The sequence below is a fragment of the Pongo abelii genome, chromosome 2, assembly GCF_028885655.2.
Source record: "Pongo abelii isolate AG06213 chromosome 2, NHGRI_mPonAbe1-v2.0_pri, whole genome shotgun sequence".
NCBI lineage: Eukaryota > Metazoa > Chordata > Mammalia > Primates > Hominidae > Pongo > Pongo abelii.
Window position 1 is genome coordinate 90272833 of NC_085928.1, and position 12213 is coordinate 90285045.

Below are 12213 nucleotides of genomic sequence, written 5' to 3' on the forward strand. Positions count from 1 at the left end.
AGAACTGGCATTTGCACCTCTTCCTTTTCTCAGACTGGTCAGTTACATTATGGTTCATCCAAATTTTGGGAAACTGTTGCAGCTGTTTTTTAAAAACGAGATGCCTCCATGGTACACTAACGCAAGGAAATTGCCACAATACTGGGCAAATATTGTGAAACCACAAATATGTGTGTTCATGTACATGTGATGAATAGAAAGAGTTCTGGAACTGTGCACACACAATTGGTGACAGTGTTTACTTCCGTGGTGGTGTGTATGATAGGGGTGGAGTGCCTTCATTATTTACTTCATATACTCATGTATTGTTTAACTTTTTAATGACAAGGATATGCTGTGTTTGTAATAAACTTTCCCTTTACTCAAGATATATAACCGAAACATCCTTCCTATCTCAAATCTTTTTGCTCTCTCCAATTCTGCAGACCTGCGAGAAGCAAAAAGAATATTGTTATTCTCCATATTCAAATTAATCCATGACAATAAACACTGATGCACATAACCTGTGCCCCACAATATACCAACCATACTTGCTGTCATGAGAGGCAGTCCATGAACTTAAAACAAGGAACTAACAAACACTGTCTCCTTTGTAGGTGCCAGACACTTTCCCATGTTAGCCAATTTGAGCCACTCACTACCTATGCAGAGGAGGAATAGTTAGCTCTGGTTCTATAGACGATAAATCCAGAACTCAGAGTAACAGTAACATGCCAATGTTCACACACAAATACATGGCAGAGCTGCACTAGTGCCTGTTCCACACCACGATGCCTCCTGGAAGTCAGCTTGGTAAAATCATTTTTCAGTGAAACATAAGATTCAGGATAATGATTTTTTGGGTTTTTATTTCTGTTTTTATGAGACCATTGAGTTTCATTCCTCTTGGCAATAATCTATATGACCCTAGCTTATCACAATAAAGAAGTCCCATGGGAGGAAAAGAGGGGCCACTGATTAGCGTGATTTTGCTCAATATAAATTTTATGAGCTAAATATAATTTTTGGTAGCAGAGACATTTTGAATTAGAGTTGATCATTGAGGCTTTCACAGCATCTCAAGCTACCTCTTAACCCCAGAATGTCCATTCATACATTATTGTCTCCCATGGTCCTTTCCCTTGGTCCAGCCCACCTCTCAATGCAGGGACATGAAGTCTCCCATCTTGGGAGCATCACATAGGTTGCAACTCATGAAGCATCTTTGTTTCCAGATAGTACTGTACTTTCCCTCCACCCTCAAGGGTCACAGTAACAAATGTCAACTGGGAAAAGAAATCCACTTAGTTTTTATTAAGCTACTTGACTTTTCCAGGGGTCTTTAACTTCCATCTTGGTTAAATGGTAACTGGACACTCAAGAAATAGCCTCAACTCTCTCAAGTAAGTCTAAAGGTTTGTTAAGGACCAGAAAAAATTAAAAATCCCAGAAGGGAGGGTCACCAAAATATTAACAGTGCTTCTGTGAAGTGACAAGATTGGAGTGCTTTTTTTAGTTCTTGCTTTACACTTTTCTGTTTTTTTCCAGATTTTCTACAACAAACATGTATTCACTTTTTAATCAAAATAAAATGTTATTTTTTTTTAATTCTGAAAAGCATGATGCAAGAAGCTTTACATGCAGTATTATCCTAGTTCTGTAACCATGTGCTTACAAAATTACTGGGGAGAAATAAGCCAAAATGTTTACAATGTCTGTTCCTAAGTAAAGGCTTTATGGTTGATTTTTTTCTTTATATTTTTATGTGTGTTTCAAATTCTCTCTAAAGAGCCTACAGAGGATTTATAATCTTAAATAATGAACATATTTTTAAAGGCTTGAAATTTGAGGAGGAGTGTGAGAAGGGGAGATTCTGTGAAATTCCACAATGTTGTTACTATTCCTGTAGTAATGACATATGCCCTTAATTCCTGGAATAGTTGAGATTTCTCCAAAATGCCTAATTTATACTTGGAGAATAATATATCCATCTTTTAGGATCTAGGCCCCAAATATTCTAATTTCCCCTAAATTGACTTAAGTTATTTCAAAATATCAAATGAGCCTCTAATTATCTAATGAGCCTCACAGGATATCTCATGAGTGTCTACACCGTGTCAGGTATCCTGCTCGGGGCTGCTTGAAGCATAGTATCATCTTCGGGTCATCTCTTTTTCCTGGCGTCCCCCAGGTACTCTCACTTCCCCCAGGTACTCTCACTTCCCCTGAGGATGCTTGTCTCAGGGGCAGTTCACTAAAGGGATCCAGACAGACACCACAAGTCCTTTGTGCTCTTTCCTTTAATTTTTTTTTTTTTTCCTTTCTTTCACTATGATCCAGAGGGAGAGTTATTTTTACTGGGTCAGTCCCTATTATCATAAATGAGATTTCACATCTGAGACAACATGATGATCTTTTGACCTGGCAAGTAACCATCGAACTCCATTGTAAGATGGCATTAAATGCAGTAGTTGGAAATGAAAGAGGAGACCTAATAAAGGAATTGGGATACAGGAATTAGCTTTCTGATTCTGTTAGTCATCTGTTCTGTTCATCATCAAAATTATGACCGAATCTTATACAGTAGCCATTGCTTAAAAAGAATATTCCTCTGGCCAGCTGCATCTAATTTGAGATATTGTTACACTAAATACAGTAAAGGTCTTTGGCAAAACTATGAATTAATCAATTATGCCAGATCAGTTTTTTAGATATATAAAGAGTTCTGAATTTAGGACTTGGTTTAAAACTGGATTTTTTTTTGCCTTAAATGAAAACTTTAATTTAAAAAAGGGAGAGGGCTATCTTTTCTAGGAGGTGAAAACCATGTCTAGAAATTGCAGATGTAAATCAGAGCAGTTAAGCAGCATCAAAAAAAGAAATCTGTTTGTGGAGTTAAAAATTCCTCCGTTGACACAATACAGTAAATGCAATATGGTGACACAAACCATTTAAGTAAATACCAGCTCTAATAATAGCTGTGTATCAATTGGAAAGTATTTTTATCATGTGTATGCTAGCTCCCCAGCCATAGCTTTCAAAAAGCAGAACAAAATGTGTAATCACTCTGTCCTCGTTTCAGAGAAAGAAATGATTGATTGTTTGATCCCAGGAAACATCAGTGCTGCCTAATGGGTCCTTAGTGCTAAGAATAATGGAGAAAAAAAACTCTGCGTGTCATTTGATAACCTCCCTGGCTAAGGAGAAGAGTTTGAGAGGGAAAGGCATAGAATAAGAAAAGAGGAAACTTAATTCCCCAATTAATCTCACTCTGCTTCTGACATAATTCTGGATGGCATCGAATATTAAAAATTGGCATGCTCCACATTTATATTCTTCCGCTCCATGTTGCCTCCTATACATCTCTGTCAGATTTTCTCTGCAGAACAGGAATAGAACTTCCCCCAAGGACTTGTGGAGAGAGAGGAAAAGAGTAGGAGTCTTCCCTAAACTTTCCAATACTTAATTCAGTTTTCACCTGAAGTTCAAAACCATTCCACCTGAGGTGGTCTGAAGAGATTAAAGGTGTTCTCACAGTGATGGTTTAAACAGGCCCACACTCCTTGACATTCCCTTTCAAACCTGGAGCCTAATTCCCATTGCCTTAACTGTGAGTTGGATGTATGGACTCACTTCTAACTAATAAAATATGGCAGAAATGGCCGTGTGAAACTTCTGAAACTAAGCCATAAAAGGCATCATGGTTTCCTCTTTGCGCTTTCTTGCATCGCTCAATCTTAGGGAAGCCACCTGCCATGTTGTGAGGACTCTCAAGCAGTTTTGTGGACAAGCCTGTGTGGCTAGCAACTGCCAATAGCCAGCCAGGAACTGAGGCCTCCTGCCAACAGCCACACAAGTGAGCTGTCTTGGGAGCATATCCTCTAGCCCCAGTCAATCTTAGTCCTCACAGTAGGTTATCAGTTGGTGGTAGGAGAACATCCTGTTATACAGAAATGTTCATTGTAACTATGGGCCTTCCCGAGGCAACGTTTTCACCTCTTATCCTCAAAGGTGAAATATAGGTTGGAGAGAGGTGCCAGGGGAAAGGTAATATGAGGACTGTTTTAAATATTATGGTTGGAACCTTCTTGGGCAAATTGGGGGCAGGCTTTATGGTGTGTCTAGGAGTCATGAATTCCTAAAAGGAAATATTGTGATAAGGTAAGACAAATTCAACCCCTCTTATTTTCTGTGTGGTTAATGGGGTCTCCTGGGGGCCCAAGTTGAAATCCTCAGTTACTCCTGACATCAAGCCCAATCAACAGCTTGGCTGCATCCTTCAAGACTCTGAGCTGAAGCCACTCAGCTCAGCCACTCCCATCTTCCCAACTATACAAAACTCTGTGACCTAATAAATGTTCATTGATCTAACTGTTAAATCTTTACATAATGTGTTATACACAGTGATAGACAACATATTCACCTTTCCTCTTGAGTACCTTGATAACTAACATTTAAACCTTGAACTTGTGTTTTGAGCTAGCATTATATTCCCTAACTGCTTTCAGACACATTTCATGAGTTTTACATCTTTCAGCTATGCAGTTTTCATATACGGTTTGGCAGTTGAAATCATCTTGTTCATCTCCTCATTCTTTAGATCTAAAGTGGCCTAGGTGTGCCCATAGTTAGTGGCAGAGATGCCAGTGTTCCAATGAGGATGGATACTTTTAATAATTTAAATGTGGCAGAGTTTTAAAATGTATTAGTAGCAGAGACCAGAATTCCTCTTAGGAAGACACAACTGTCTCTGGAAAAACACCTTAATGAGATTCCAAGGAATAAGATGAGGTCGTAAGAGCATAGATTTGGCAGAGGCTCATGTATTGGAAGTAATTCCATTACAACAGTGCAAGTGGTGGTGGGAAGAAGTGTGAGAAGGACCAGGTGACTAAGAGGGAAATGGCTGGGGGTGTTTAAGGAACAGAAATTTTCAGCATTAAATTTTGAGCAGTTTGCATTTCTGCAACAGAACTCCCAAGACTTTCAGGAAAATGCTCTGCTTGTGTGAGTCATTCATTTAATGGAAATTAAGAAGAAAGGGCGGGCAAGGTATGGGAACTGAGACCACAGAGGAGTTATTTGGCAGAACAGGGAGCTCAGGGCCATGGGTGATTCACAAACACCTAAAGCCCCCAAGGAATTTAAAGACGTCTTAGGGAAAACATTAGGCTTCTCAGAATCTATGAACAGCAGGTCTGGGTCAAGCAAGGTGACCCAGCTGACATCTGAATTATGTGTATTGATCCTTTGTTTGTATGTTCAGAGTTCTATCTCTCCAGATTATGATGTTACCTATACTTTATCTTTGTTCTATTTCTCCAGACTGTGATGTTACCTAGACTTCATCTGAAACACATACCTAGTAAATACATCTCATCATAGATGACTTCCTGGTTGTGTGGCATGTTTGTGTGTGTGCGTGTGTGTGTGTTTCTTGGCTTTTTCTAAAGTGTTACAACCTTTAGTATGTATAACAACTCAATGAGGTAGACAGTATGTTTTAGTTAGTTCCAGCCGCTATATCAGAATACCATAGACTGAGTGGCTTAAACAACATTTATTTCTCACAGTTCTGGAGGCTGGAAGTGTGAGATCAGTGTGCCAGCATGGCCAGGTTCTTGGTGGAAACCCCATTCCTGGTTTACAGATAGCCATCTCCTCACTTAATGGAGAGCAGAGAGAGGAAGCAAACTGTCTCATGTCTCTTCTAAAAATGGCACTAAGCTCAGCATGAGTGCTCCACACTCATAGCCTAATTACATCCCAAAGGCCCCATCTCCAAGTACCATCACACTGGAGATTTCAACATATGAATTTTGGAGGGACACAAACATGCAGTCATAACATACTACTACTACTACCATTATTTTACAGAGGAAGAAACCAAGACTCAGCTGTGTGTCTTGAGACATTTATGTAACTAACAAACAGGGGGGTCAGGATTCAAACTGGGCTTGTTCAGCTGAACAGCCCAAATTGTTAAGCATTGTGCCATGCCATGTTCCTACCGAAAAGGCAGTAAATGTTGCAAAGGAACCCAAGGGGAGAAAAAGGGTCGTGATAATAAAGCAGTGGGCTGGGAGTCTAACAAAATTACAAGGGGAAAAAAATAGGCAAGGTGTGATGTAAATGCATGAGCAGAAGAAATCATTGTCACCAGGGGGCATCTGGGGGGCCTTCCTTGAGTACATGGGACTTGAGATGCATGCTGAAGAATAGATGGGACTGAGGGAGGCAGAAAACATTCTAATCAGGTAAATATTGGGGGTGATGATGACCAGAGGATAGGAATGATCTGGCATGTTTGCAGAGAAAACCAGGATGAATAGGGAGGAAGAGAGAGGAAGAACAGGATGGATGAAGGTGGGTAGAAGAGGGCAAGTTACGGAGAATTCTGGATGTTAGTTGAAGAGCAATGAGGAGATTTAAACTCTTGAGCCAGGCTATGGTTGGTGCAGAGCACTCTGCATTAGGTCTGCCCCTGCTCCTGAAATGCTGTCACCACATACTGCACACTTCTGTTTCCTTTTAAGAGCAGGGATCATTTCCTATTCTGCCTGATATCCGCCTTCATTCTTAGAACAGTAGCTAGCATACAAAGGGCATTCATTCAAAGATGAATTAGTAAATGAATAAATGAATGATCAGGAAATGAGAGGCAAGAAAGGGAGGCAGTGTAGAACGGTGGTGGAGTCAGACCCTCATGACTGTCTACTCACTTTCCACTTATGGTCTGGTGTCTTCAGACATGTGTCTCCCTAAGCCTCAGTTTCCTTATCCAGCAAATAGAATTAATAATAGTGTCAGCCTTCTTGGGCTGTTGTGAGGGTTAAATGAAATAATACAGGTAATACATTTACCGTAATACTGCCCATAAAATAAGCATAGAATACGTTACATCTCTATAGAATGTCTAGAATATATCTGGGTCACAGATCAACTTCAGTAAGCTAGACCAAGAGAAAATAAACCCTAGGAATTAAGAAAAATTGTTGGGAGATTCTTAGACCTTCCTCAGAATTCAAGAGTGAGCTAAATTTTGGTTAAGTCTCAAAGGGCATACTGACTTCAGCTGGCCTCAGGATTTTAATTGGAGAAATTCCTGGGAATGTGATTATGGCCTTGAATGCTCTGCCGGGGTGGGGCAGGGTGGGGGGCGTGGGTGTTGACTAAAACAGTGACAAAACTACAACTGTTTTAGAAAGGTCTTTCTGGTGGTCATGTGGATGGTGGCCTAGGGAACAGTGGGACTGGAGACTGTCACTGAGAGGCTACTGAAGTAGTCCTAGTAAAGATGGTGAGGGCTTGAATTAATGCTGAGACTGTGAGGATGGAGGAAAGAGCTTAGATTTAAGAGGCTACAAGAAGGCACTGCATTGAATTTAGAGACTATTGGGAGCAAGTGAAAAGACAAAAACATGGGTAAATGAGGATGTCAACTTGGGCCCCAGGAGGTACCGTTAACCAAATGCAAAATAAGAGGAGTTGAAATTGTCTTACCACATCACAATATTGCCTTTTAGGAATTCATGACACCTAGACACACAATAAAGGCTGCTTCTGATTTGCCCAAGAAGGTTCCAACGGACTTTACAAAAAAAAGAAAAAAAGAAAAAAATTCTTAAGACAGTTCTCATATTTACCTTTCCCCTGGCACCTCTCTCCAACCTATATTTCACCTTTGGTCTTGAGAAGGGAAAACTTTGCCTCAGGAAGCCCCACAGTTACAATTGTGAACATTTCTGTATAACAGGATGTTCTCCTGTCTCTAACTGATGACCTACTTATGAGGACTAAGATTCCAAATAAGTAAATACTGGCATCAAATTCCCACCCAACAAAAGAATCAGAATTAGATTTGACTTGTGCGTGTATGTGTTTGTGTGTGTGTGTGTGTGTGTTACCCCTGGCATGCACACATACAGGAATACATGTTCATGGAACACACTGCCTCAGAGAACTCCCTTTAATCGGTCTTGGTATCACCATGGTAACGTGAACAGAAGCAGTACTCCTAATCATGGAGGGAAAACCTGCAGCTTTGTGATACACACCCCTGGGGAGAATTTCAGCCACCATGTGTACCACAGCAGCATAGGATGCTCAGAATAATCTCATGGGTTCTGTTTATCTTTGGCTGCTTCTAATCTTCCTCCTATCTGCTGTTTCAATCAGCCTTCCCTCAGGATCACAGAGCTCCAGTTCTCATCCCTGTCCTTGCTGCTGAAAAATGCTTCCCTGCAAGCTTCCTTGGGCTATTGTGAGAGGGAGCTTTCCCTCTAGTGCAGAAATAAACAATTCTGGCCTACCTTAAAGTTATTTGAAATTATATATTATTTTAAAAATAATAATAAAAACCAGGCTTCAAAATGCCAGCATCATCTATTTCCCAGGTTACTTATGTAAGCATGCATGAAAATGACATATCTATGACCTACAGATTCAAAATACCAAGTCAGAGGTCAGCTACCTGTGAGTGAGGTTTAAGAAATGCCTACTCAGTCTCTCCAAAGGAAAATCAATCTGGCCTTTATTATTTTTCTTAAGAGAATTGGAAGTAGCACTCATTAGAGAAATCCACTTCCCTCCAACTCCAAGGGGATTTAGAATTTTCCAATTGTACTTAAGTATTATATCTCTGGTGACAGTTGTCCTAAGAGAGAGCTCTTTTCTTCTGTGTAATATTCAATCAATCTTCAAAGGCTTTTATCTGCTAAAACTGATATGAAAATGGCATTTTATTTACCAATTCATCTCTAAGTATCAAATCATTACTTTTCTGTTTTGTGTACAGTATCATCTACAAATGTTCTGAACATTTAAACAGTCAATAATTTTTCTATTCTGTGTTTCAGTTGAAATAGAACTTTACATCATAAAGAATTTACCAGTTTTAGAATGTTTTATAGTAAAGATATGTGCATTCACACAAACATATATGCATATATACCTATATGAATGTGTATATATGTGCACATATATATGTGTAAGGCTACATATTATATGGTATAGAGATTGGGAGTTTGGGTTCTGGAGTCAAACTATTATGATGTAAATTCACCCTTCTGTAAGACCTTTTGTAAGCTACTTAACCTCTCTTTCAGCTTCATCTATAAAATGGGAGCAATAATAGTAACCACTTCATAGAGTTGCGATGACTAAATGAATTAATACATATTAGGTGCTTGAAACAGAGCTTGGCAGGTAGCAAGTGCTCAGCTTAGCAAATATTAGCTATTTTATTAGAAATAGTCCAAGTAACCCATATTTTAAAAAACTGAGTTAGCTGTGAACAAGAAACTTATAAGTTATTGGTGTGTTTTATGCGTGTTTTACACAGTCAGCTACAGTAATAGCATTATTGCTCCTGTTTGCTCTTCTTGAAGAGAGTGAATTCTTGGTGGCACCCTGCTGCCACACTCTCAGCTTTTCTAACTCTCTGGGCAAGTTCCAGGTCCAAGGCTTTCTCCAGCAGAGTTAGTCACGCAGGTGGACTTTCCATCCTATGAAGGCTTCAGCTTGTCGGAGGGCAAATTAAATCGATGCAGAGAAAGCTGTTGCAGGTGTGTTCTTTCTTGATATGGTTGGTGGTGGCGGTGTTTCACTCAATTTTGAGATTTTTTCTTCTTACTGTTGTTAGTATTGCTGGAGTGAAAGAATGTGCAGCTTCTAGGATGAGTACACATATTCAAGCAGGAGGAAATAATAAGGGTGGCTCCTCCACATTGAGCTCTCCATCTGGCCAGGGACTGCCCTCTGCTCTGTGTACCATCCCCACACCCACCCTCACCAGTGAGGGCAGGCCCAGACTAGGCCTGACTTCAGTAGCCTGAAGTGCAGTTCACATGTCTATATTTGCACATTCAGACAGCACCAAGAAAAGAACCACGTTTAGGATGCTCTTAAGCTCATTTTTAATAGACTTTATTTTTAGAATAGTTGTAGATTCACAGAAAAATCAAACAGATAGTACAGAGGGTTCTAATATACCCAATGCCAAGTTTCCCTGATATTAATATCCTACATTAGTATGGTACATGTGTTACCATCAATGAACCAATATTGATAAATTGCTGTTCACTAGAGTCTGTACTTTATTCTGATTCCCTTAGTTTTTCCCTGCTGTCCCTTTTCTGTTCCAGGATTCTATCCAGGCTACCAGGTTACAGTTGGTCATGTCTCCTTTGCTCCTTTTGGCTGTGATAGTTTCTCAGGCTTTCCTTGTTTCTAATGACTTGGACAGTTTAGAAGAGTATTGGTTAGATGTTGTGTAGGATGCCCTACTATTAAAATGCTGTCTGGTGTTTTTATCCTGATAAGACTGGTGTTTTGGGTTACTGGGGGGCGGGGCAGGGGGAAGGCCACAGAGGTAAACTGTCATTTTCATCACATTTTATCAGGAGTATGTAACATCAACATGATTTATAGCTGTTGATGTTGACCTTGATCACCTGGATGAGGTGGTGTTGTCATGTTGCTCCACTGTCAAGTTACTTTTATTTTTTGTTCCTCCTTTTATGCCATACTCCTTGGAAGGAAGTCACTATGCATAGCCCACATTTAAGGAGTAGGAATGTATGCTCCCCCTCCTTGAAGATGGAGTATCTACATAAATTAGTTGGAATTTTGGAATTGCCATGGGAGATTCATGTAGTCATTTTTCAAGTGAGACTATATAAAAGGAAATTGACCAAAGAGAAAATTATGGTCAACAGATGTGTAGAGATGATGAGAAAATCTTGAAAACAACAAAGGAGACAGTCTGAGAAGTAACATTTCTCATCTATTTTTGAGAATTACTTGTATAGCCAGACAAGTACTCAGAACTAATGTCCAAAAATATTTAGTGCTACATTATATTATGTAAAATACTTAAAAAAAGGAAGCAAGTAAAATATTCAAACAAATCAGGGGACATTCATGTAACTGTTAGGTCAAAAACGTATATATACATCATTTTTATGTGTGTGTGTGTGTGTGTATATATATATATATATATATATATATATATGTATGTATGTATAATTATTTTTAAGAGATTGGGTCTTGCTATGTTGCCCAGGCTGGACTCAAACTCCTGAGCTTAAGCAATCCTCCAGCGTCAGCCTCCCAAGAAACTGAGACTACAGGCTCATGCTACTGTACCCAGCTCTCTCTATATAAAATTACTGGCATGAAAATACAGTAACGGTATGCCATGAATGAATTAAAGAAGGTTATACAGCCATATGCCTGGTTATGATTGTTTCATTATAAAACAAGTGTATTACATAAACACACACGTGTGTGTATATACAACACTTATAATGTCTGACAGGTTAGTTAATACCAAAAAAACTTTTATTATGACCAGCTGGTAGGATTACATGTAATTTAGCATATTCCTTTTTAATATCTAAAATTTCTGTTTTCTTTAATAACTTTCTACTTATCTAATAAAACAAAAATTAAAAGAAAATAACCTAAAGCAAAAGATTTACTGACAAATGTAACACTAGCATGTTGTGTTAGTAATCCAAGTTGTTAGAAATCCACTATATGCCAGCTTTTTAAATGCCTCTAGTAGGACTTGAAATAGGGAAGGAAGGCAAGAACTTTAGCGGTTGTTTTTAATACTGTTTCCTATAACACCAGTAATCCTAATTACAGGTACTTGTTTATCCATGATGGAACTGGACTCCAAGAACCCTCTGAACCCAAAGGACATGTTGTTCCAGTCTCATCCCTATCTTCTCTGTTGCCTGCAGTGGGCCTCAGCTCAGCCCTTCCCAATCTCAGTGAGCCCCGACCATCCTCTTTTCTGGCATCCCACCTCCCGGGCTGCTCCCTCCCTCTTATCCTAATCTCTTGAGTTTGCTCACCTCCTCCCCTCTACTTACAAGTCTTCCACAAAGCTCAGCCTATGCACTAGCTTCCTGAGCATCACAATGGGAGAGCCTTTGTCATCGGCATCAACCTTTTTAATGTCAACCTAATCCTTCACTCAAATAAAAAAAGGATCAATAGAGCCAAACTGTAAACATGCCAGTCTTCCTATGTTGCCTTTTTTCTCTCCTTTTCATCTCCTAGAAATGCCTTCCCCTCAGCTGTCCATTTTCTAGCCCTCTCTTTCCTTTAAAGTACAAGTTAATCACCCCCACCCTCAAATTTTCCAGCTCCCCTAAAGCTTATGATTTTTTTCTCTCTTATTTTTGCAAGCATCTGTTGTCTCTATAACTGGTTCTCGGTGGA